Genomic DNA, 22,579 nt, shown 5'->3' on the forward strand with positions numbered 1-22,579 from the left:
GCTGGAGCAGCCCGGGATACAGAGCAATCTTCCTGCCTTGCTTGAAGTAGATTTTTATATATTTATTTAAGCCACATACACACATAGCAAGACATATCTGGGAGGACTGAGGCAACATCAGCTCTGTATATATATGTCTGTGTGTATACACACATATACATATACATGTGTATACATACATGTATACGTTTTTATACACATACATATGTGCATACACACACATATAGATAACACATATGCATATACATAAATGCGTATGTACATACATATATCCATGTGTATACATATATAGATATATATACACACACGTGTGCACACATAGAATCATAGAATGTTAAAGGGTTGGAATGGACCTTAAAGATCATCTAGTGCCAATCCCCCCTCTGCCATGGGCAGGGACACATCCCACTGGACCAGGTTGCTCAAGGTCTTATCCAACCTGGCTTTGAACACTTTCAGGGGTGGAGCAACTGTCCCTGGGCAACCTGTTCCAGTGTCTCACCACACTCAGAGTAAAAAATTTCTTCCTAATATCTAACCTAAATTTCCCCTCTTTCAATTTGTGCCCATTACTCCTTGTCCTATCACTACAGTTCCTAATGAAGAATCCTCTGGCTTCCCAGTAGGTCCCCTTCAGACACTGGAAGGTTTCTATGAGGTCTCCATGCAACCTTCCCGTCTCCAGGCTGAACAGCCCCAACTTTCTTCGTAAGGAAGGTGCTTCAGTGCTCTTATCGACTTTGTGGCCCTTCTCTGGACTTGCTCCAGCAGTTCCACATCCCTCCTATGTTTGGGACCCCAGAACTGGATGCAACGCTCCGGGGGGTCTCACAAGAGAAGAGTAGAGGGGAAGAGTCACCTCCTTCTATCTGCTGGCCACGCTCCTTTGGATGCAGCCCAGGATTCAGTTGCTTTCTGGGCAGCGAAGTACATAAAAGTACAGATACCTACACAAGGGTATGTGTGGCTCTTGGGGGACGAATGAGGGCGCATGGCTCTGTGGGGACACGCAGGAGTGTGTGGATCTGTGGGGACACGCAGGAGTGTGTGGATCTGTGGGGACACACACACAAATGTGTAGACCTGTGGGGACACACATGGGTGTGTGGATCTGTGGCGGGACACACAGAGGGGTGTGTGGATCTTTGGGGACACACACACAAGGGTGTGTGGATCTGTGAGGACACACAGGGATGTGGATCTGTGGGGACACACACAAATGTGTGAATCTGTGAGGGGACACACAGGAGAGTGGATCTGTGGGGACACACACAGAGGCGTGTAGGTGTGTGAGGACACACACTCAGAGGGATGTGGATCTGTGGGCACACACAGGAGAGTGGATCTGTGGGGACACACACACACACACACGGGTGGGTCTGTGAGAACACACACACAGAGGGATGTGGATCTGTGGGCACACACAGGAGAGTGGATCTGTGGGGGGACGGACACACACACGTGGGTCTGTGAGAACACACACACAGAGGGATGTGGATCTGTGGGCGCACACAGGGCTCTGCTGACGGCGGGGGCACTACAAGTCCCGTCATGGCGCGGGCCGGGGGCGGTTCCCGGGCGGGTGCCGCCCCGCCGGCGGGCGGGCGGTGAGGCGAGGCCGGCGGGGCGGGAGGCGGCGGTGGCAGCGGCAGTCGGCGTGAGGGCGGCGGAGCCGGCGTACATCGGGTGCTTCTCTCTCGCCGCTTCCCGGCAGATACCGCCACCGCCACCACCACCACCACCACCGCCGCCGCCGCCGCCGCCGCCGCTGCTGCTGCTGCTGCTGCTGCAGTTTCCCGGCCTGTGGCTCGCACTGCCGGATCCCTCCGTGGCGGGGACTGAGCGCTGCGAGGCTCCTCCGCCTGTCGCCCAGTCGGAACTATCGCCCTCCGTGCGGCCGCGAGGAGGCTGAGGCTGCGCCTTCCCCTTCCCCCCCGATCCCGGCCTGCCGGCGTGGGGTGCCTCTGCTGCCCGCTGCCTTCCTCCCTGGGGTGAGTATCGCGCCTGTCGCGACAGAGCCCACATCCGCGCGGCGCTATCGTGAGGAGGTGGGGGGCCTGCCCGGGGCCTGCCCCCCTCTTCCTTCCCCAGGCTCCTTCCTCCCCTCCCCGCCGCCCTGCGCGCTTTGTGCTGCGCCTCGCAGGGCTCCCCTCGTTGCTGCTGTTTCTAAAATAATTCTCTGTTTTTATTTTTTTTTTTCCCGGGCTTTCGGAAGTTTTTTGTCTTTTTTTTTTTTTTTTTTTTTTTTTTTTTTTTTTTTTTTTTTTTTTTTTTTTTTTTTTTTCCTCAATCTTATTTCCTTCCCACCCGGACTTGGCCCCGCTCTGGGGCTGGATGTGCTGGAGAAGCTCTTTGTCATGGAGCGGCTGCCGGAGCCGTCTGCCCTCGGAAAAAACATCACTAAAAAAAAAAAAAAAAAAAAAAAAGGGGGAAAAAAAAAAGTCGCTCGGTACTCGGACACTGGGGTTCTCTTGAATTGTGTTTTTTTTGGCGGCAGTGGTGTTATATATATTTTTTCGGCTAGGAACAAGTCCCCCCCCGAAGTCCATTGATCGCAGCCCCCCGTGCTGGAGCGCGGAATGGGAGCAGCACGCAGGCGGGTGACAACAAAACAAAGGGGGATTTTGTTTGGCCGTTGTTAACCTGCAAGATCTTGGTGGGAAAGCTTGCTCCCTTTTTGGTTTTTTTGTTTTTTTTTTTTAAATATCCCTAGCTCTTCCAGATATGATGATGTTTTCACTCTGGAAGAATCCAGATAGTCGGTAGGTAAGTTGTGTGCTTTTTTCATTTTAAGCTTCTTGGGGGAATCACAAGGTTTCTCTCCCGTCTCCCCAGCCTCGGCTCTTTTGTGAGCAGCCTGCCATCCAGCGCAACTTGTGTCCGGTTTTTCTTTTCACTCTTGTTTTCACCTAGTTAAATAATGCGTTTTCAGGAAGATCTAATAGGAGGGGGACATTTCCGCCTGTAACAGCCACGGGGAAGATTTTCTGAAGGCAGGGGAGAGGAGGAGCAGTTGTGTTTTCAGCTGAATAATTTTTGCCTCTTAAAGGGTATATTTTAAAGCACTTAAACGTTTTTATACCGGAAGCATTTTTCTCCCCCCCCCCTTTGTTTTTGTTTTAACTACCTCCTCAAAAATTGCAGCTACTTCACCTCTGCAAAAATGCAGCTTCTGGAATACATGGAAGCAAAATGCAGTGTGGCTGTAACACTCGTGTTTCTGGCCTTAAAGGCCACCCTTATTTTTTTTTCCCTAATTTTTTTTTTTTTTTTAATATGCTGGGACTCCTCTGCCTTGACAAAACACTACTTGGCGAGGAAAATCACAAAGCCTTTCAGCGAGCCAGTGCTGGCGCTTCTGCATCTGAAGGACGATGGGTTTATTTTTTCCATTTTGAACGCGTGTGGGGGGCGGGGGGAGACCCGGGGGAAAAAAAAAAAAAAAAAAAGGCCGTTTCCGGTTTCTGTTCAGCGGCTTTTCGTATTTTTTTATTTCCCACAAAGAAACAGCCGGATGACCTGTTGATGATACATCATCGGTTGCTTTTTGTTCCGAAAGGCGCCTGTAGGTTAGTGGATGTGAACAGGCTGCCCGGATTTTCGTTTCTGTCTGTCGCTGTGTGGTTCACGTGGCTTTGTAATGTTTTAGGCCGACAGTTTTGGAGTGAGTAATGTAGAGCCAAAGCTCAGACGTCTGTCTGGGGTATTCCCCCTTCTCCTATCCCCCACGGTCCTTTCTCCCAAGAAAAGGTCTGGTTTTTTGAAAATTGAGCACTGGTAGTTGGAAAATCAGACCCTTTTAGTGCTGCGTAAGATAAGTGTCCTCACTCTTTGAAGTCGTGTGAATGGCCTGGCAGGAAGCTTTAGGAATGCAATAGGCAGCTACTGGGTACCTTAAGCTTCAACATCTCCTGTTTCAAATGAATTAAACATGTAGGAGCACCTACATTGTCCTGAGTAAAGTCCTGCGAAGTGTGTGCGCCTCATGAATGTTTCCGTTCTTACCACACACTGAACCGTATTTCTCAACACAGCAGGTCACCGCGCTAGCGTTCATCTTGGAAATTAAAGTTTTGAGTAACTACTAGTATTTCAGTTAGAGCAGAACTTAATATACTATATCTGCCACGACAGTTTTGTATTTTGGTAGCAACGATGGTTTCTATTAAGAAACTAAGCATGGAAAACAGGATCCTTTCACTTCAGGATTTATAGCTAACGTCTGTGTTTGTAGATGCAAAAGAGAGGATCATCTGCCTGGAGCCAGTGGTATTTAAAACTCTTATTCATTTGGAAGGAACTAATTACAAGTGTATTTTGATATAAAATGTCTTTTCAGACAGGAGCTCTGGAACATGGGAAAGCAGAAAACCCAAAGCTGTTTGTAGATGCTAATCCATGCCCTGAGCTAAAAAAAGAAGAATGAGGGTGTTTCATGAGAAATCAGTCACCTTTAAGTGTATACTTGTGAGTGAAATTGCACAACTGATTAGCAATTCCTGCTGGATGCCAGTAATTGGAGGTACTTGTTGCTCCCTTGCTGGTTGCTGTGCGCCTTGCTGGTTCGATTGTAAAAGTTTTGACTGAACATCAAGAAGAAAAAGTCCAGCTCTTTTGCTTCCAAGGCATTCATTCCTTAATCTCCAGATTCACAAGCGTGCTGACAATCTGTCAAAGGAAGTGACAGCAAAGAGATGGTATAGGAAGTAGGTCGAGCGTCGCTGAACACTGCTGAGAGAGTTTCAGTGGAAAAAAGTAAGCATGTTTCCATCTGATCTAGTTTCTGTGTCCTTTCAATCTACCGGTTAGCAAGATGCACCACTAAACGTCATACTCTTCCTGTAGTTCCCCAGTTCTACTGAAAGCAACATTACATCCTTAATCAGGCCCAGTTAGTCTACCTGGATGAAAAGATTCGTGGGGAAGAAGGTAAACCAGCGGTTTAATTGTGAGAAATCGTGTCAGTGGGGTAAAGCTGAAATGGCTCTGTGTCTCCTAGGGGGCTGTGGTCAGCTCATGGGGTGGATTTTCCTCTCCAGTGGGTGGTTGGGGGTGGGCTGTGACAATAGGGTAGCATCATGGCACATTCTTAGTGGCCTTGATGTTTTGCAGTGGATGTAGCAATTAATAGTTACAAGTGATTGTGTTTCTTGCTTAAGATGTTTGAATTGATGTGTTGAAAAGCCTGCCTTTCAAGTTAAAAAGGATGGCAGGTCCTTGCCGTGCTAGAAGTCCTCCTTAAATTAAAAAAAAAAAAAAGCAAGCTCTACCTTTTGTAGAGCAGTAAAAACCCTTGACAATAACTTGATTTGCAGAAAAATTACAGCCTTGCACTGAGAGTATGTTCTTTTACAAGTATCCTGTATTTATATTGATTTGAAAAGAAGCTCTTGCTTCAAGTAGGAAGAGGTTCTTCAGTGCTTTGCACGAGTGAGTGCACGGCTTATGGGCTACCTGGGTAAGCCCTGTGCCATGGACTGTTTTGCTGACCCGTGTGACATGATTTGGAGCACCAAATGTTCCTAACTGCTCAAAATGACCTTTCTGGAATAACCCTGTAGTAACGAATGGATGTGAAATAGTTGGCTGGAAACGACAGGCTTTACAGGAAAAGTCTGTTGTCCCCTGCTGGCACCCTGTGCTGAAGGTAGCTAATCATCAATACCAGTCCTGCTACAGCAGCATCCTCCTGGCTGGCATGTGAGGTGGGAATGCTGTGAGGTGGCATTGTGGGACGTGGGCTCAAGTGTGAACTAGTCAGCAGCTTGTTTGATTCAGACTGAATGCAGTGCCTGGGTGGAAGTGTTTAGTTAAGGATTGATGGTATTCCCTGGAGCCTGCCATGCAGGAGCACGGTTCAGTTCATGAACAGGTAATAAAAGTTAATCTGCTGACCTTGTTTTTAATCCATGCTGCTGAATTTAATCATAGTGACTTGACTGCCACTCGTGGTACTTATGTAAATGCTGAATTTTGGGCTTGAATCTCGTACTCGAGAGCAGAATGGACTAAACCTTGCTGCGGTTTCAGGATTGGGAGTGTCCTATAATTTTACTCTTCTAATTAAAGGTCTGTTGCAGGTTTTAGATTAGGAGCAGTCAAAACCTCTTACTCTGGTCCAGTAATTATGTTTCTTTTGGGAAGAGGATCTGTTAAATTCACACTCACTTTCCTTGTTCACCAGTAATGCGTGTTGTAGAAGACTTGGGATTTGTGTCATGCTGGCTCAAAAATGCTCTTGATTTCCCTGGATGTTGGCTATACAGCTATGTCAACCAGATGTTTTCCTGTGCCAGCCCTGTTTGTAGCAGTTAATTGCATAAATATGTTTTTAGAAGGGAGAAAAGCCTTCCTTGTGAGTTTTTTTAATAGTACAGAGATATTTGTGCTGGAGAGGTGCTGGTCTGGCTATGTTAGGGTAGGTTTATATGTGTGAACGGCAGGGAGGTACTGAAAGGCTGAAGAAGACTCAAACCAGAAGTGATCTCTAGAATACGTATTATTATCAGGATAGTTGATAATATGAATAGCTACTAGGTAGTGGTGTTTTGTGGACTGACTGAGGTTTAGAGTGAATGGGATATATTAAAAAATACTTTGTAGGTTTGAAGAAAGTCAAGTAGGATTCTTTGGGGGATAGTTTCTTGGAGCTAGGACTTGAAAGGAAGATTGGAAAAAAAATCAAGAAAAACCCAAAACAACCAAAACCCAGAAAAATAATAAAACAGAAAACCCTGCTTAGGCAAAATTGTCTTTTAAGTAGACCACCATCAATGTTTTTTTCCCTTCCATTGCCAATTGATTCATCTGCCTGGATGTACTTAGCTGTTTGTGTTTCAAGTTTGCAATGCTTCTGCAACTACACAACCCTTTGGGCTTCTTTACAAATGCTTAAAAATATTCTTTTGTGAGCTGGGATACCGATTTTCCTTAATTTATGGACAAGGTGGGAAGCAGAGATTGAATTTGAGGTCACTGGTTTGTTTTCTGTTAAGAAGAGCGTTAAGATTTGACACTGGTCAAGTTCAAGGCCTGCAAGAGTTTCTGAAGGCATAGTAAGAACAAACTTAAGTGATGTGATTTGTGCATCTCACACTGTCCTTTTTGTCTCCTCAGTGTTTCTGCTTAATTGTCTGAATGGAGTAGTGAGCAACTGGAAAGTTGCAGCTGTTGGGTTAGTTTGTCCCTGCCAGCTTGTCCTCTAGGATGGTAACTCCTTGTTCTGTGTCAACAACGCTAATGGCTTAATTGTTCTTTGGGTCAGGGCAGTCAAACTGGCATTTTTGGGTTAGATGTGGCTTGAGATATTTCTGTCCAGCTGGTCATCTTTGCCCAGGGATTTATCAGTGATGTCTGGGACAGCACACAAGGCACCCAGGTGGAACTGCTTCCCATTGGGAATGGGAACTAGTGTGCCTATGGAAGCTGCACATATGGCCCCCTTAAACGTTGAGTCCGCTGGGACACTGTAAATTAACATTAAACTAGCAGCAAAATTAGGGTTAGAGTTCCATGTGTTTGTAGTTCCTTTTCTTGTGTTAAGATCATACCTCTCCTACAGTTACAGAGCTGCCCCAAAGTGCCCCCTGTCCCTGCTCTAAGTTCATTCTACCTTTCATAGTCTAACAGTATTAAAGAGTAAAGACTTGATTTTAAAATCATACAAGCTTGAGTAGTACTTCATCTGTGTTTTCTTTGTCCTAAGACAGATTATTTGTGTTAAATGATAAAAGTGGTCCCTGGAGAATTTCTGCTAAGAAATCTCAAGGCTCCTCTTCTCTTTAAGTGTTAATATGTAAGACTGAGATTTTTGTCTCATGCTACCTTGATATTCTTTCCACTTATCTGAAGCAGTTGTAGTTCACTACAATATTTTTACAAGAATAAATATTACCTTAATCGTGGCTTAACACAAGTTTCACCTTGGAAAATCAGTAATGATTCTTAGATCACATAGCTGAACAATTTATTTGGTATGAGGTTGGGGTAAAAATCCAAAATGTATCATACATGGAGGCTTACTACAAGTAATTTGCTTACTTTTAAAGAACTTGTTGCTCATTTTCCTCCTTTAATGCACCTCTTGGGATAAACTGCTAATTCTAAAAATATGTCAATTCTGCTGTTTCCCAGTAATATTTTTTTTTCTTTGTTTGGCTTGGTTTACTTTTTTTCCTGAGCCACTTTAAATACTCTGAGGAATGTTCAACATGGAAGAAAATAATTGCATGTAGATATTTGAGTTGCTGTATTTTAAGGTTGGCAGAAGAGGACTTTGAACTTCTGTTCTGCAGTGAAAAAGAGTAAAGTGGCTTCATCCTTACTAATGTTGGAGGTAGGGTGTCTGCTGCACTTTGGATTTGAATCTGAGTCCTTTCTGCTGGGCAAGTGCTCTTTTCTGAATTTAGGAAAGAAAACGTAACATGCTACAGAATCTGCTGATAAAAATTGGGAGAGTTCCTCCTGTGTAGGAAACCACAGTTGTTGACTACTAATGTTTGAGAAGCCAGAGTTATGGACTGTGCAGTCAATACTGCTATATCCATTTTCATGATCAAACCTTCATGGTAATTAGGTTTCAGATTTAGGGATGCTGCCTTTAGAACTCCACAGAAAAAACTGTGCTGCCCAGAAGTGGCATGAGCACATTGGCTGTCCAGTTGAATAGTTATAGGGGAGAAGATAATAGTCAAACTGTAAAACAAGTCATTGTGGTAAAACTTAACTTCAACACCTGCTAGCTGTGGGGATATTTATTTTATGTACTTTCAATAAAGAGCTGGGAGAGATCCAGCTCAAATTGCCTGAAACTTCTGGGGACAATCAGTAAAAACTGCTTTTTAACAGGGAAAAGATCTAACATTTTTTCAGTTTTTCAGATAGGTAGTGCAGAGACCCAGGAGGCCCAGAAGTAGACAGTGTTTCACTTGTTCTTTTTCTCATGTGATAATATTGAGGCAAATTTGTGATGGTAGTGCTGACACTTCAGGTAAGGTCTGCTTCCTGCTCCAATCTGCTGTCCTTGTGCCTCTTAATGTGTTTATATCTATCTATATATATACACGTACACACCATATATATTTATGTCTATGCACTTCATACCCTGAGATTAGCAGACAAAGCTTTAGACAAATTATATTTTAAAGCATATTAGTCTGAAGACAGTTGGTCACCCTTTTGTGCTTAGATGACTTTCACAGCCAAGCCATTGCCTCTGATTCCTGCAGAAGGTGGATCCATCATACTGGATCTTTGGGTTTTTGGGGGGTTGTGGGTTTTTTTTGGTTGGTTGGTTGGTTTGGGGTTTTTTGTTGCTGTTATTTTTATAATAAGGTAATTACTATGCTGCTGATAGCCCGAATCAGTTGTCTTAGTATTTATTTGGTCCTGTACATGGTGTCTGTGAAATATCATTCCAGTAGAGTTTTCCCTTTTGGTGCAGCACAAGCCTGTTGGGTGAGGTTTCTGTAAACTAGTCGAGATGGTTCCAGAAGGCTGGAGTGTACCATGGTGAGGTAACAGCTTGGTGGGGTTTTTTTCTTGTTCTTTCTAAAAGATGTGATGTATTACTGTGTCGAGGCCATCGGCCACCTGCCAAAATTGAGGAAGTCGACTTGATCATGCAGGCATATAAATGCACAAGTAGCTTTTATTTTTATGCATTTCTTTTCTTGCATGTGTGTAATTTTACAGCCAGCGCTGTGGCCCGTGTATTAGCTTTGTCTGAGGGTTTCTGAGCAGCAGATGTGAACATAGAGTAGGTTCTTGTACCTCTCACTGCTGGCTGAGAAGGGTCAGGATGCTGTAGTAGAAAGTGTGGGCTTATAAGCCACTTGTGACTCAGATATAGCAACTGCTTTTGAATTTCTGTGCCAGTATATATACACTATTAAGTCTTTTCCCTCACTGAAATAAACATGCATATTTCACTGTTCTGAGATATGCATAGATAGCAAGAGAAACTTCTACCCGAGAGGGAGGGTGTTACAAGCATTTTTCCTGCCATCTTTCCCTTATTCTGCAGCTTTGGGGAGGGGCTCGTTCAAGTTGCAAGTATCTAGAGAGGAGCAGAGGTAGAAGCCTCAGCCAAACAAGATGTTAACCCCTAAAGCAAAGAGACCTGTCACAGGAAGAAGTGAAGAGCTTATTTTTTATGCCAATAATCACTTGTCTGGTGCCTTTCAGTCTCTTAGAGTCCACAGCACCAAGTGTTGTAGGCATGCTGCTATTATTTTATAGCTGTTAATGAGGAGGAGTAACAGGCAGAATAATCTGGGTGTTTCTAATATTTCAAAACCTCAATCATCAACAAATAGCTGATTTAAAGATCCAGATAGTGCTTGGCTTACATGTAGAGAGAGATGACATGAGAAGTTTCTTGCCTGGCTTTGGGCTGGTGTCAAGTGTAGCATTGCATGTTTCCTCTTCTCTTGCTGTCCAGTTTCCCAAGGCAGGATTCAGGCTGAAACATAACAAAGCTGGAATTGTGCTCAACTCTCCTGTCAAACAAGGAGGGAACTCTGTGTATGGGAGGTGACAGGGAGAGGAACCTGTGTGCTGGGATGATGGATGATGTCTCCAAAGCCCCAGATGGCTGTTAGACTTGTCTCTTTTTTTTTTGTCCTTATTTTAATAAAGGTAGGCAACTCACAGGTGTGTTGATGCTTAATTTGTTAATGTTTGGGGGCTGCTACAGAAATGCAAATTAGTCTTCAGTTACTAATCAAATCTTGCTCTGCTCTGAGGCATGTAAACTAATGAAGTACCAACAAACCTGAAGTGGGTGAAAAAAACTAATTGTGCAGCGTGAGTTCCTGTTTGGAAGTGTCAGCGTGACCGAGGGCCAGGTACAGAGCTTGTGTCAGACACAAGCCTGATGCTAAGGAGGAAAGCACAGTGGTTTGGAGTATGGGGAGGTATAACATCTGTGTGTAACCTTTGTCACAAGTGGAACAGATTATAAAATGATAAATACTGATTATCTGCCAATCTGCATGTGTTCCATTCAGCATTGCACAAAGCACGCCCATGAGATTTAATACAAATGTTCCCTCAGAAAGATCACCTTGATTTAATTTTTTTACAGATGCATAAAGTAGAAATCAACTGAGGTTCTCTGTTTGTTCTTTAAAGACTTAAGTGCTATATTTCTAGCTCTTGGCAGACATTGTCCACAAGTACTTCATGTTCCATTGGGCTTTTGCCAAATTTAATGTACTGTGTGTACTGAAAGCATCAAAACCAGACTTACTTTAATTTTAGATTTTACAGCTACTGTTATTGATTTTTCTTAGAGCTGTTCCATCCAATCTGCTATCATGTTAATTTTTTTCCCTGCAGGAGTTTGGGCAAGGATCATGACAGTCTTTATTTGTGTGGCCAGGGACTGTTTATGGGAGTGAGAGCTGTAGATCAGACGTCTCGGCAGTGGCCAAACCCTCCATTTATAGAAGCTAAATCAGCAGACTGCATTATTTGTGAACTCTTGTCTTTAATACTGACTGGTATGCTGTGACTGAGAATAGTGTTATAAACAGTCAATCAGTTGTCTTTCAAGAAACTTGAATTTTATAAAAATTCCTCTGACAGGAAGCTCCACGTACCAAAAATTGTGAACTTCCATTTTTTCAGCTCTTGTCAGTTGTATGAATAGAAGCCTGACTGAAAGACCTTGGACTCTGAAGAGACAAAAAAGGGAAGAGGTAGGGGGAGAGAAGCAGAGCACAAATAGGAGTGATGGTAGGTAGACAAAGAGAGGAAGGAAATAACTGAGGGAAAGAACAGGGTATAGTTCAAAACAGCCAACCAGCATGGGCTGGAGCATTCCTAATGCTAGTCCTCAGGTCTGCTGATCCCTGCCTGACAGCTGTGTCTGCTGGCCTCATATTTTGGCTGTTCATCTTTTATTTTCAACCCTCAGGGCCAAGTAGCTGTGCATAGGCATGGCTTCTGGCCAGGTGGCTCATGGCCCTCAGAGTGGAACAGGATTCCCTTCCGTTGTGTTGGTGTGGAGCAGCATGGCATTCGATGGGGCCTGGGTTTTCCCCCTCTGCCTCTTTTACTCCTTCTGCTGAGCTTCCTTTTATTAAATGACAGTGTGTTTTGGTTTTTGCTTTGCAGCTTTACTCTAACAACTCTGGCAGAAGGTAAGGTTGCTCAGGGCTTCAAAGACCTGCATCTAAGTGAGGAAGTGAGGTGTCTCGTGATACAGAGCGACTTAAAATCCCAGTGAGTTCTACACTCCCTGTTAATAGTAGTCATTGTAATAAAGTATGTGGGAATTCCTAGTTAGTCTGCTTTGTAAGATTAACCATGACACTCGGTGGTTTTTGTTAGACCTCACTCTTATGCTGAAGTACTGAGCATGGGTTTTAAGTCTAACTTCAGCTGTCCAGTCCTCAGACATAGTTTATGTTTCAGACTCAATCTCAGAGATGATTAGTCTCTGGAAGTATTACTTAAGCACTGCCAGTCTTTAGGTATTATCTCACAGTCTTCAGAGTCTGTATTTTCTGTCCTACACCTGTCTCCTCATTCCACTCCTTGTCTTGGAGTCTCTGTTTGGGCCTGTCCAATTTCTGTGGGTTACCTTTGCCCAGGCAGTGTTAGAAGATGCCTTCCCAGCATGCAACCAAATGACCAATTCAGGAGAATTTTTGGTGGAAGAATTTTGGCAACCAGACCATTGTGTGTTAATGTTTGTGTACCCCAGGTTTTATTGTAGCAACTGGTTATGCAGGTGACTCACATTAGCAGACAGGCTGTGCCTCATCTTTTAGCCTCCTGAAAGTGTTTTGGTAATTTTTATCATGGTGTTGTTCCTCATAAGAAGAATTAGTGGTACATAATGCTGCAGAACTGAGTAGACTAATGGTGCTTGTCTTCCTCTTGTCTCTGGAGTTGTCCTAAGTCCTAGACCCCTAAACATAGCAAAATCTCTAACAAAAAATATTGCCCTATGAAGAAACGTACGGGAAATGACTAAGCCTGATGAAGACAGAACTATAGGTTGTTCCAAGTGTGGTTTTGTAACTAAGAATTTTAAATTTTTCATTTACTGCTGTTACTCTGCTTGTTTTCAAACTTAATTTTAAAACATCCTTCATATAAGCTTAGTATTAACTCAGAATGCATGCTAATTAGATTATTCCTGTACTAAGCAGTCTTTTGCTGATAAATGTAGCTTCTGTTACCTAGAGGAACAAAGTAAATTGAATAGAAGAGTGAGTATAAAGAAAACAAAATTAGCTCTGGAGTTAAGAATGGAAATAGTTAAGTTCCATTGTTTTTCAAGATTAAACACAGCTTTTAAGTACTCCTCAGGAACAAACTCTTATTTCCTGTTATCTTGCTATTGATTAGGCTATGCCTTTAAAAATACGTAATTTTACTATTTTTCTGGAAATGAACAGAAAGTCATATGACAGGTGGTCCCAGCTCTCTGTTCCTATCCTTTGTTCAGGTGCTCTCGGCGCCAGTAAATCCAGTTGAGAAGCAGACGGGGGCACACATCTGTGAATCGCGGTTGTGCACAAACCTTCTGTTGTCCAACTGCAAGGAGCAGGCAGTTCCTGCTGCCTTTGCAGGCAGTGGTGTTTTATGCCACCTTAAAATTGTTTGACTGCAGAACGTGCTCCCGCTCTTTGTTAACAACTAAGTTCAGGCAGTCGTGAGAATGGGCGATAAATAAATAGCTCTGTGATGCAGGACTTGTCTTTGCATGCAGAGCTCATGCCTCTGTGCAAATGGCCAGGTTTGTCAACGAAGAGGAGAATTTATTTTGGAAGGGAGCTCTGGAGTTCATCTGATCCAGCTCCCCCCACTCTAAGTAGTTTGAAGTTAAAGCCAGGCCTTTCATCCCTTTATTTTGCACGGTTTTGGATAACACACAGCCAGGGTGTCTGCTGACAGTGCTTGTCTAAAGCTTACCTGCAACTGGCATTTCTGTAAATGTAAAACTTTGACTTATCCAGTATAATTCCAGAACATGTTCTTAAATTTCAGTAAATCTTGAGCTCACTGAAACCAGCCAGTGGGTAACTGAATTCCCTGACTAATTTCGACCAACTGAACATTTTAGTTTGCACTGGGAATACTGACTGGAGAGAAGGGAATATGCTGTGTTCAAAGACACTTTATTGGTGCTTTTTTCAACATGCACTTATTCCAGCAGACACTGAGCCAACATTGATAAACCTCTAGGACACCATTCTTTACAGGGGCTGTGACAGGTAGACTTCCCACCTCTGCCTGTCCCAGCTGACAGTTCTCAATTGCTGATGATGCTGATGTAGATGGGGCTTAACCATATGGTCTCACTCTGACTTTCTCTCGCAGTGTTGAAAACCGTTGCCCTGTCTCCACTAGCAGCTAAACTGATCTGAGCTCATTGTTGACAGCCACCATCATCAACAGGTCATTTCCCCTCTGCGCGTGTGGCTTTTGATTATGTATCGTAAATCCAAGTGGAAGTGCGGTTACAATCTCGAGGTTCTTGGACACGGTGAGTTTGCATCTACGCAGTCGTTCTACGAGAACAAACTTCTCCTCCTGCACATCAACTTCTTTTCAATTTTTTTTCATCTAGAGAATTCAGTAACTACTTCTAGAGTTCCTTTAAAATGGAGCTTTTGTTTACCTCTCGAAGATTTTGATTGAGATTAGTTGCTAGAAGTACAAGTGTAGAACAATACAAACTATTAGTATTGTCCTGCTGCAACCACCCATAACAGTATTTGTTCTCTAATCACTATTTTTTTAAAAAAGAAAGTGGAGAGAGAATGCTTTAAGTGGTTCATTGGACAGGATCTCTCTACAGCAACCACTCCCAGCTTTTATAAAAATGCTGATTATTATATTAGTGAGATGCCTCCTAAGCTGTACCAAATTTACCTTCTCATGCCCTAATACTGGATTTCTACCCAAGGTTGTTTCCAGAGGCTCTAAGCTGATACACTATTTACTGCCTGCTGAGAGCGATGCCTTCTCCATCTCATCTCCCTGGCCTTTGCACACACGTAGCAACCCCTCCCCTGAGCTGTGCAGCCCTGGGCCTGTCTTTGCTCCAGACCTGCTGACCAGAGTCTTTCCACGAGCTGAGTTTTCTCACTAACTCAAGAGAAACAAATGAAGTGTGGGAGTTTTCTAGGAGGTTCAGGGAGCTGTGCTTTAAGTTTTTTTTATTATACTGACTGTATATCCTTCTGACGTGGTAGGCTTAAAAGTCTTGCGTTGCTTTCCATAGATTTGTCTGTGAATGTATCTGTGTCTTGTTCTTTTTCCTTGGCCCTCTGGTTTGAGGACAACAGCTGCTTTCTCCTCTCACTGTTGCTTGAACCAAAGGAGTAATGAATGTGGTGTTGAGAGAACACCAACTTTTCCTTGCTTAGACCAGTTTTCAAATGGAGTTAATGCTACTGAAATTGAGAGTACAACCTCAAGTACAAAGGGTGTGATTAATAGTGAGAGGACTTCTGGCGTATAACTTTGAAAATGTTTATAGTTTCATTTTACATCTCAGGGGATTGGAGCAAATAGGCAGGAGATGCTAATCGTAATAATGTTTTTCATGATCAAAGGTATCAGTACTTCAATGGCTGCTATTTGTGTTTCAGCTGCCAGAATCCTGAAACTGGTTATGAGCAGTCAGTATTGGTGGTTAACAGCCTGAAATGGTTTAGGTATGGGAAACACCACTTCATTATTTATTTCATGTGAGTTTGCTGACTTGAATTCATGCTGCATATTTATTTTAGTTTCTGATCAGCTGTGCTTCTCGACTTTTCTGTCAAGTTTCTATCACGAGTGAATTCTTACTGCAAAATTCTTGAACTCTGCCAGTGTATTTCAAGGGGAAACTCACCAGATAGTGCACGATGGTCTGGAGCTTTGATAGTAATGTAGCTGTTACAGCTTTATTTTATCAACTTGAGAGTCTCATTGGAAGATAAGGTAGGAAGACATTTCTTTCTAATGAAACGTGGTGGGTCAGAGAGGACTTGCCATGTTCAAGTACTTGTATATAGGCCAAAAATACTTGCAAAAAACTCATAGGAAGAGTTGTGAAACACAATTGAGTATAATGGCTTGAGAAGCTGGAAGGTGCCTGGCATATAAGTGCTTCTTCTCTTCAGACAAACAATACACAACTTAAATACTATAACTGACATTGAGCTTTGTCTCTGACGGCAGTGTAATTATTCTGAAGGTCTGGGGCTTATCCAAAATCAGAGTGGTGAATTAAATTACGTGTCCAGCCAAGATCTGCTCTAGTACAGTCTTGCTTAGTTAGGCTGATAGCGATCTCGCTTATGCTGCTGAATTCAGTTGCCTTCAGTGCAGTTGAATCCTTACTTGCCACCTGCATAATTGGGCTCAAGTATCAGGTTTGGTGAACTGACCTGGTGGATGAAGAAAAACGGAGTTTGGACTTCATTTTCTTTTCCTTGCTAAGCATGCCTTTACTTTTTTGCACAGAAACAAAGTCCTCCTGCTCAGTGCAATTGATCAGATGAGCTGCAAACCTCAGTTTTATTTTTGCAAAGCATTGGGAAGGCTTAATATAATAATAAAAAGAGAGAGGGAGAACTTAGTCTGTTTCTTTATTACTGTGCCAGGAAATAATCCTTCCTCCCTGACCTGTTCCTTAGCTGTTCCAGCCATGATATGATGTAGTTTTATTTTTTTAACAATGGCTTTATTTAGATTATCCTTTTAACTAATGGTTTTGGCACGCTTTAAAAAAGACACTTAAGGGAGAGGATCTTGTTGCAGAATTCCAATCTGGGCTAAACTTATAGGCTGCAAGTATATTTTTACTTTGTTTAAATTTAATTAGAGAGTCTTCATTTGTGCCACAGTAAAAACCATCTTTGTAACATGTTGAGTTTGCAAGCAGTTGTCTGGAAGGCTGAAGTTTTGTCAAAGGATTCAGTTTTCTTTGCGCTGGAGCTAGTGTGGATTACTCTGTGCATTTGTGGTCCAAAAGAGATTTCATGTTGCTTTCGATTAACAAGAAAGCTTTTCTTATGATCTTTGATTTCAGTTGGCTGCCACTTCACTGGGAGTTTTGATTGTAATATTTCAATGCCCCTTTGTGTTAGATCTTCTGTTATCTTTGCTTAACTTTTATATTCTGGACCTTTTTTTTTGCTGGTAAAGATAAGTCTTGCTGCTTCAGTGTGTACAGCCTTAGTGGTGTTGCTTTGGGGGTTAGGATTGCAGCCTTTCTTTTACTTATACAATTTTTAGGTCGACTTCCATATCAGAAGTTAAGGTACAAGCACCAAGCTACATTTCGGGGAAACAGAGGCGTTTATTTAAATGTGTTAACAAAAAAATTAATAAGTAACCTGTGAGGATGTATTAACCTTTTCATATTGCTGAATGAGGGAGGATGACCTGAAAAGATAGGACTAGATATACAAAGAAACCCAGTAATTCCTAAACTTGCACCCCTTCATTTTAGGCTAAGGTCTGTTCTTAAAAAGAAGGGCCTAGAACAAGCAAAACATACAGTTACTCCTGCAGCTGGACTTTCCCAAATCCCAGTACGGCAAATATGAGGATGCTCAGTTGTAGGTTTTAATCCCAGAAGCAGTAAAATAGCTTCTCTGTCACAAAACTGGGAATATGAGCTCGTTCCCAGAAGTGGTGCTTTGCTCCACAGACACTGAGATCCAACTCACACTTCTCGTTGGGCGAGTTTTGGGACTGGAGCTTTGTGTCAACAGTTACATGTCCACATTTTGGGCTGTGATATTTGCATCACTCTTTTAAGTAATTAAAAAAAAGTGTATTTATTTCTAATAATATGAGATAGCTACTATAAGTCTGTTAGATTTTAAATATAATGAAAATTAAATAACTGTGTATCTAAAGTTACTGACACCAAGTTCTTTCCCACCATGTTATTTAAACCATACTTTCAAAATAAAGAGCTTAGGCCACAGATTGGTTTTAAAGTGAAGACTTTTTTTTTTTTTTTTTTAAGAAAATAGGGTTTTTTGTGCTTGCCTGTTTTTTGTGGTGGTGGTGGTTTTTTTAGTTTTTCTGCGATTAAAATGAAGTACATCCTTTCTAACAAGGAAAAAAAGCCTCAGCTTGGAAGTGATTAGTAAAAGAAAAATACTTCACCTCAGAAACTAGTAAAATTATTGGAGCTGATACCTTCCTCATGCTGGTTTTGTAACATTGTATAGTGTTGATAATATTTCAGAGTTGTTTGGTATAGCTGACCTTGCATCTTTTTGTCCTAGCAGTCATGTTTGCAGACAAGGAATGCCTATTATAAAATAGAGAGTAGAGGGAGGGTGAGCTTGTAACAATGCTGTATTTATTTGTGTAGTTCAAAGCTTATTTTGGGGACAGGTAATCCACACGCTTCCATCAGTGAAGTACAGAATGACTTCAGTGTTTTAAAAAGCTTAAGTGCAACGGTGGCTGCTAACCCAGAGAAAAGGGTTTTCTTTCCCTTATGTTTAGAGAATATATGTTCTGCAGCTGGGGTTGGTGTTGCTGAAGTGAAACTGAGCGTGCTTGGAAGTCCGTTTTTGAAATTCTAAATAAAACTTCTGCCGCTAAGTTGCATTGAGGTACTACAGTGTATCTACTGCTAAAGGCAGCTCTGCTGATCAGCCTGGCAGACTTGTAGCCTTTGTCCCATTCACCTGGCACTTGTTTGGCTTGATTTATTTTTTTTTTTTTTACTTTGAATTTGCACTGGTCCAGAAGTGTGTCAGACATCTCTGCCAGGTCTGGGCAGTGACTTCTTCATTGCCCATGACAGTTCATACCCTCTGAGCATCGTGCTCTGCAAAGGGATGGCAGGAGACATCCCTAAGCAGGAGAGTAAGCAATGACAAATAGAACATGAGCAGGACTTCTCTGTGCGTGTGAATGAGGCACTGCTGTGCTCGGTGTGAGCAGCTGTTTGTAATTTGAAGCAATGTTCATAAACAATGTCAGTCCAGAGAGGGCCGACCTACCCCTGAAAACTTGCAAGGATTACTTCTGAAGAGCCAGATTTCTTGGAATGAATTTCTTGGAGTCTGCTCTGAGTGCCTGACTGAAAAGGAGCAAGTGAAACAGCTCCTCTAGAACAGATTATTGCTGTTAACTTTGCTCTACTAGAAAAACAGGACTTAAGATTTCCATGGTACACGAAAGGTGCACTTGAAGATACCCAAATGTAGCCTAGGTAGGTGTATGCAGTGCACACCGTAGGTTAAGGTGGAGGCTTCTCTCAATCTCTTTCTCAGGGTTGAGAAAGGAAGAAATCTGTACTATATTAACCAGTCAATTTGGTTAATAAATAAGTGATGCTGTAAATCATGTGAAATTTATTTTCAGTCTCCATAAAGTACTGCTGTTCTGGATTGTCTGGTACTGTTCAAAAATGGCTTGGTCATGGTGCTGTCAAAAGTGCCATTTTTTGTGGCTGTATGCTCTTTTTGGGATATTTGCCCATTGGTGTTTCCTATTTCCTGAATGGAAAAATTTTTCTTTGAGAGAAAGCAAGTGATTCTTTGCTGCTTAAAGCCTGCCTCTCAGTGCATACAGGTACAAAGTGCAAAGCCAAGGTCATTTCTAGAAGTGAGTTTGCAAGTGTTAAGAGGCTTTTGCATGTCAGAGAAATGCCTGAAATGAGAAAGAAATGTAGGTTTTCTTTCACACTTGTGGTAATTCAAATCTAGCTCAATCTTTAACTCTTCAACTACATTTGTTTTGCATGCTTCTTCAGGTAGCTTTTACTGGTATGTACAGAGAACCTGAACCCTGGCTTTAAGCACGGGGGTTTGTGGGTTATTTTTGGTTTTTTGTTTGTTATTTTTCCCAGAACAAAACATGAAGTTGCCATATAGAACTACATACTTTCTCGTATTTGAGGGTGACTTTTTTCTGTGTACATAGCAAATCGAAAACTTTAGCGACACCTTGAAAACTTCCAGCTGTAAGTCAAATGTTGAACATAATGATTTCCTTAGCTCTTAATTAAAACTGGACCATATGGTCAGACTAAGGTCCCTTGGGTCCCTATAGAAATAGTACAGCTCCATCTCCATGTTGAGGTGTTCTGTCCTGGCCTTTTTTGCTGAGAATATATTTGGTACAATAACGTCAAAAATTGCATATGACAAGAACCAAGAGTACCTGCCAGTTCTCTCTTGTACCTGTTAAAGAAGCAACTGAATTACTTTCTCAACCAAGGAGTAGAATTTAGGGGTGGCATCTCCAGCACTGAATTCTTACTACTCTTTGGGAATGACCTTCTTTGTTGTTAGGTGTTAGTGCCGGCATAGAGGCAAAATGCAACTGCCTGTTTATTTTTATAAGCAGCAAACCTCTTATCCAAATTGGATTAGAAGTGTAGGAAGCAAAGTATTATGCCTGTCTAGATATGCTAAATCATGCATTGCCCGTGGGATTAGAAAGGGAAAAAAAAAAAGATATAATTGACTAGCATGGGATTTTTTTTTCTCTGAGCAGTAACTGGGAACTGGTAGGTGGTCTAACATGAGGAGGTATTTGGACTGTCCTGTTTGCATTGCTGACTGTAGGAGGTGATGAACTTGGAAACTAAAGTGTGCAAAAAGTTAGTTTTGTGTTCATGTATAAATACAAATTGTATTAGCATAGAAGTCAGTTCACCTGACTCCTTAAGAGACAGCTTTTAATGTATCTGAACATATTTCAGTATACCTCTACCAGAAACCTATTGCATGTGAAAAGCAATCAATTCTTGCTCTCTTGGGTTATTGCCTAAAGTAATATTTGTTCTGTACCTGAGCTCATACAACAGTATTTAAAACATTCCTAAAAAGATGTACTTGAACGTCAGAAGTACAGGAAAAGGAGGTACTGGTTCTGTGTAGAACTCTAATATATCCTTGCAGGCCACTATAAAAACCTGACCCTTGGCTTTCAGAGAGGAGGCCTCTGACAACTCTCCAGAGGTATGTAGGTCATATGCTTTTATGTGTAAATGCTGGAGGTGATACCTTTAAAAAGGGCCAAGTTTTGTACCTTATATGAAGACTTTCCAGAGTTTGAAGTGAGGAGGAGGAATATGGTAAGATGGTATGTTTATTAGCAGTGACTTACAGAATATTCAGGTGTGAACTACAGTCTTGGGACATACACATGCAGAGGTGAGGAGGCCATTTGGAGGTTATCCAGCACATTTTTTTACCAGAATTGCAGATGGACTACAATTGAAATGGTGAGTGTCAAGAGTATACACACAGTGTGGTTAGGAATTTAGGATAAAGCAGAGGGAAACTGATAAATTTGATTTTGTGCATCACAATGTCTTTGAGTGAAAATGTATTTGCCTTCTTTTAAGAGATCCTTTTGTGTGATGTGGGAGTTGATTAGAAACTGTATAGTTTTTAAACTTTGTCCGTCCTAAGATATCTTTCCCTACAATGTGAGCGTGGGGAGACAGCCAGTAAGAGCTGAATTTCTACAGCTGAATACTTTTGTTGTCTATTTTTTGCTGGTCTATATGAAATGTTTGTCATCACTGAAAGTGAGGCAAAGATGTTTTCATCACTGAAAGTGTTTCTACTTCTAGCAACTGTCTGTCTTAACATTCCCTGAAGAAGTCCATGGTCAAATGATCTGGCTTTGTGGTAATGAAAAATTTCAGGTAGTGCAGGTTCAGCTAGTTCTGCTGGTACCTTAAAAGGCTTTGCAAGTATGAAAACTGTGTCTTGGAAATGAATTCAAATTGGGCCTCTCTTTCTTTATTTAGGGGAAACCATAATACCTGAAGCTCAGAGAGTCTGAGTTCTGATGTTGAAAGATGGCAGAACAACAGCTAAAAGATTCTTTGAGGAAGTGCTTGTTCATAGCCGAGGTTAATTGAACCAGAAAAGATCGTAGAGAACTTAAAAGAAGTCTTTAACAATAGCCTTTTCCAGGTACCTGGGAAACTCAAGTTTATTGTCTTGGAAGGAAGCCTGGTGCAACTACATCTGCGTGTTTCTGACTTGGCAGATGGCTTGTGTCAGTTTGACCTTTTGGGAAACAAATGTGTTTGCCTCAGAATGAGGCCTTGCCTATCCTTCTTTCAGTCTTTGATTTTTAGGAATTGAGTGTGTCTGATTCTTCAGGAGGTACTTGAGAAAGCCAGGTGAAGGACCATCCATGCTGATTTCAGCTGGGATAGAGTTAATTTTTTTAGTAGCCGGTTCAGTGCTGTGTTTTGAGTTTAGGATGAGAATAATGTTAACACACTGATGTTTTGGTTGTTGCTGAGCAGTGCTTACTCTAAATCAAGGACTTCTCAGTGTCTCATGCTCTGCCAGTGAACAGGTGCACAAGAAGCTGTGAGGGACCCTGGCCAGGACAGCTGACCTGAGCTGGCCAAAGGGATATTCCATACAATAGGACATCATACCCAGTATATGAACTGGGGGGAGCTGTCTGGGAGTGGCTGATCAGCTGCTCAGGGATGGGATGGGCATCAGTCAGTGGGTGGTGAGCATCAGGTGTGTTGTGCATCACTTCCTTGGGTTTCATTTCTCTCTCCTTTTATGTTCTCTCCCTTTCCCTTATTATGTTTTATTTTACTTTA

At 42.2% G+C, this 22,579-nt stretch overlaps 1 protein-coding gene across 2 annotated transcripts in view; it reads left to right on the plus strand.

Moving 5' to 3' along the window:
* The first annotated feature begins 1,931 nt into the window (after window positions 1–1,931).
* The window catches only part of PELI1 (pellino E3 ubiquitin protein ligase 1), a 43,228-nt gene continuing 22,580 nt past the window's right edge, over window positions 1,932–22,579 (plus strand). The window contains exon 1 of one of the 2 annotated variants that reach the window (XM_027711818.2): window positions 1,932–1,991. The gene's annotated coding sequence lies outside the window, so the exon portion shown is untranslated. Of the gene's footprint in view, window positions 1,992–14,478; window positions 14,504–22,579 lie in introns of those variants that run through there. The other variant, XM_039381119.1, reaches the window with a different exon arrangement.

The sequence above is a fragment of the Pipra filicauda genome, unplaced genomic scaffold, assembly GCF_003945595.2.
Source record: "Pipra filicauda isolate LSUMZ 115617 unplaced genomic scaffold, ASM394559v2 scaffold109_size3271384_pilon, whole genome shotgun sequence".
Taxonomy (NCBI): Eukaryota; Metazoa; Chordata; class Aves; order Passeriformes; family Pipridae; genus Pipra; species Pipra filicauda.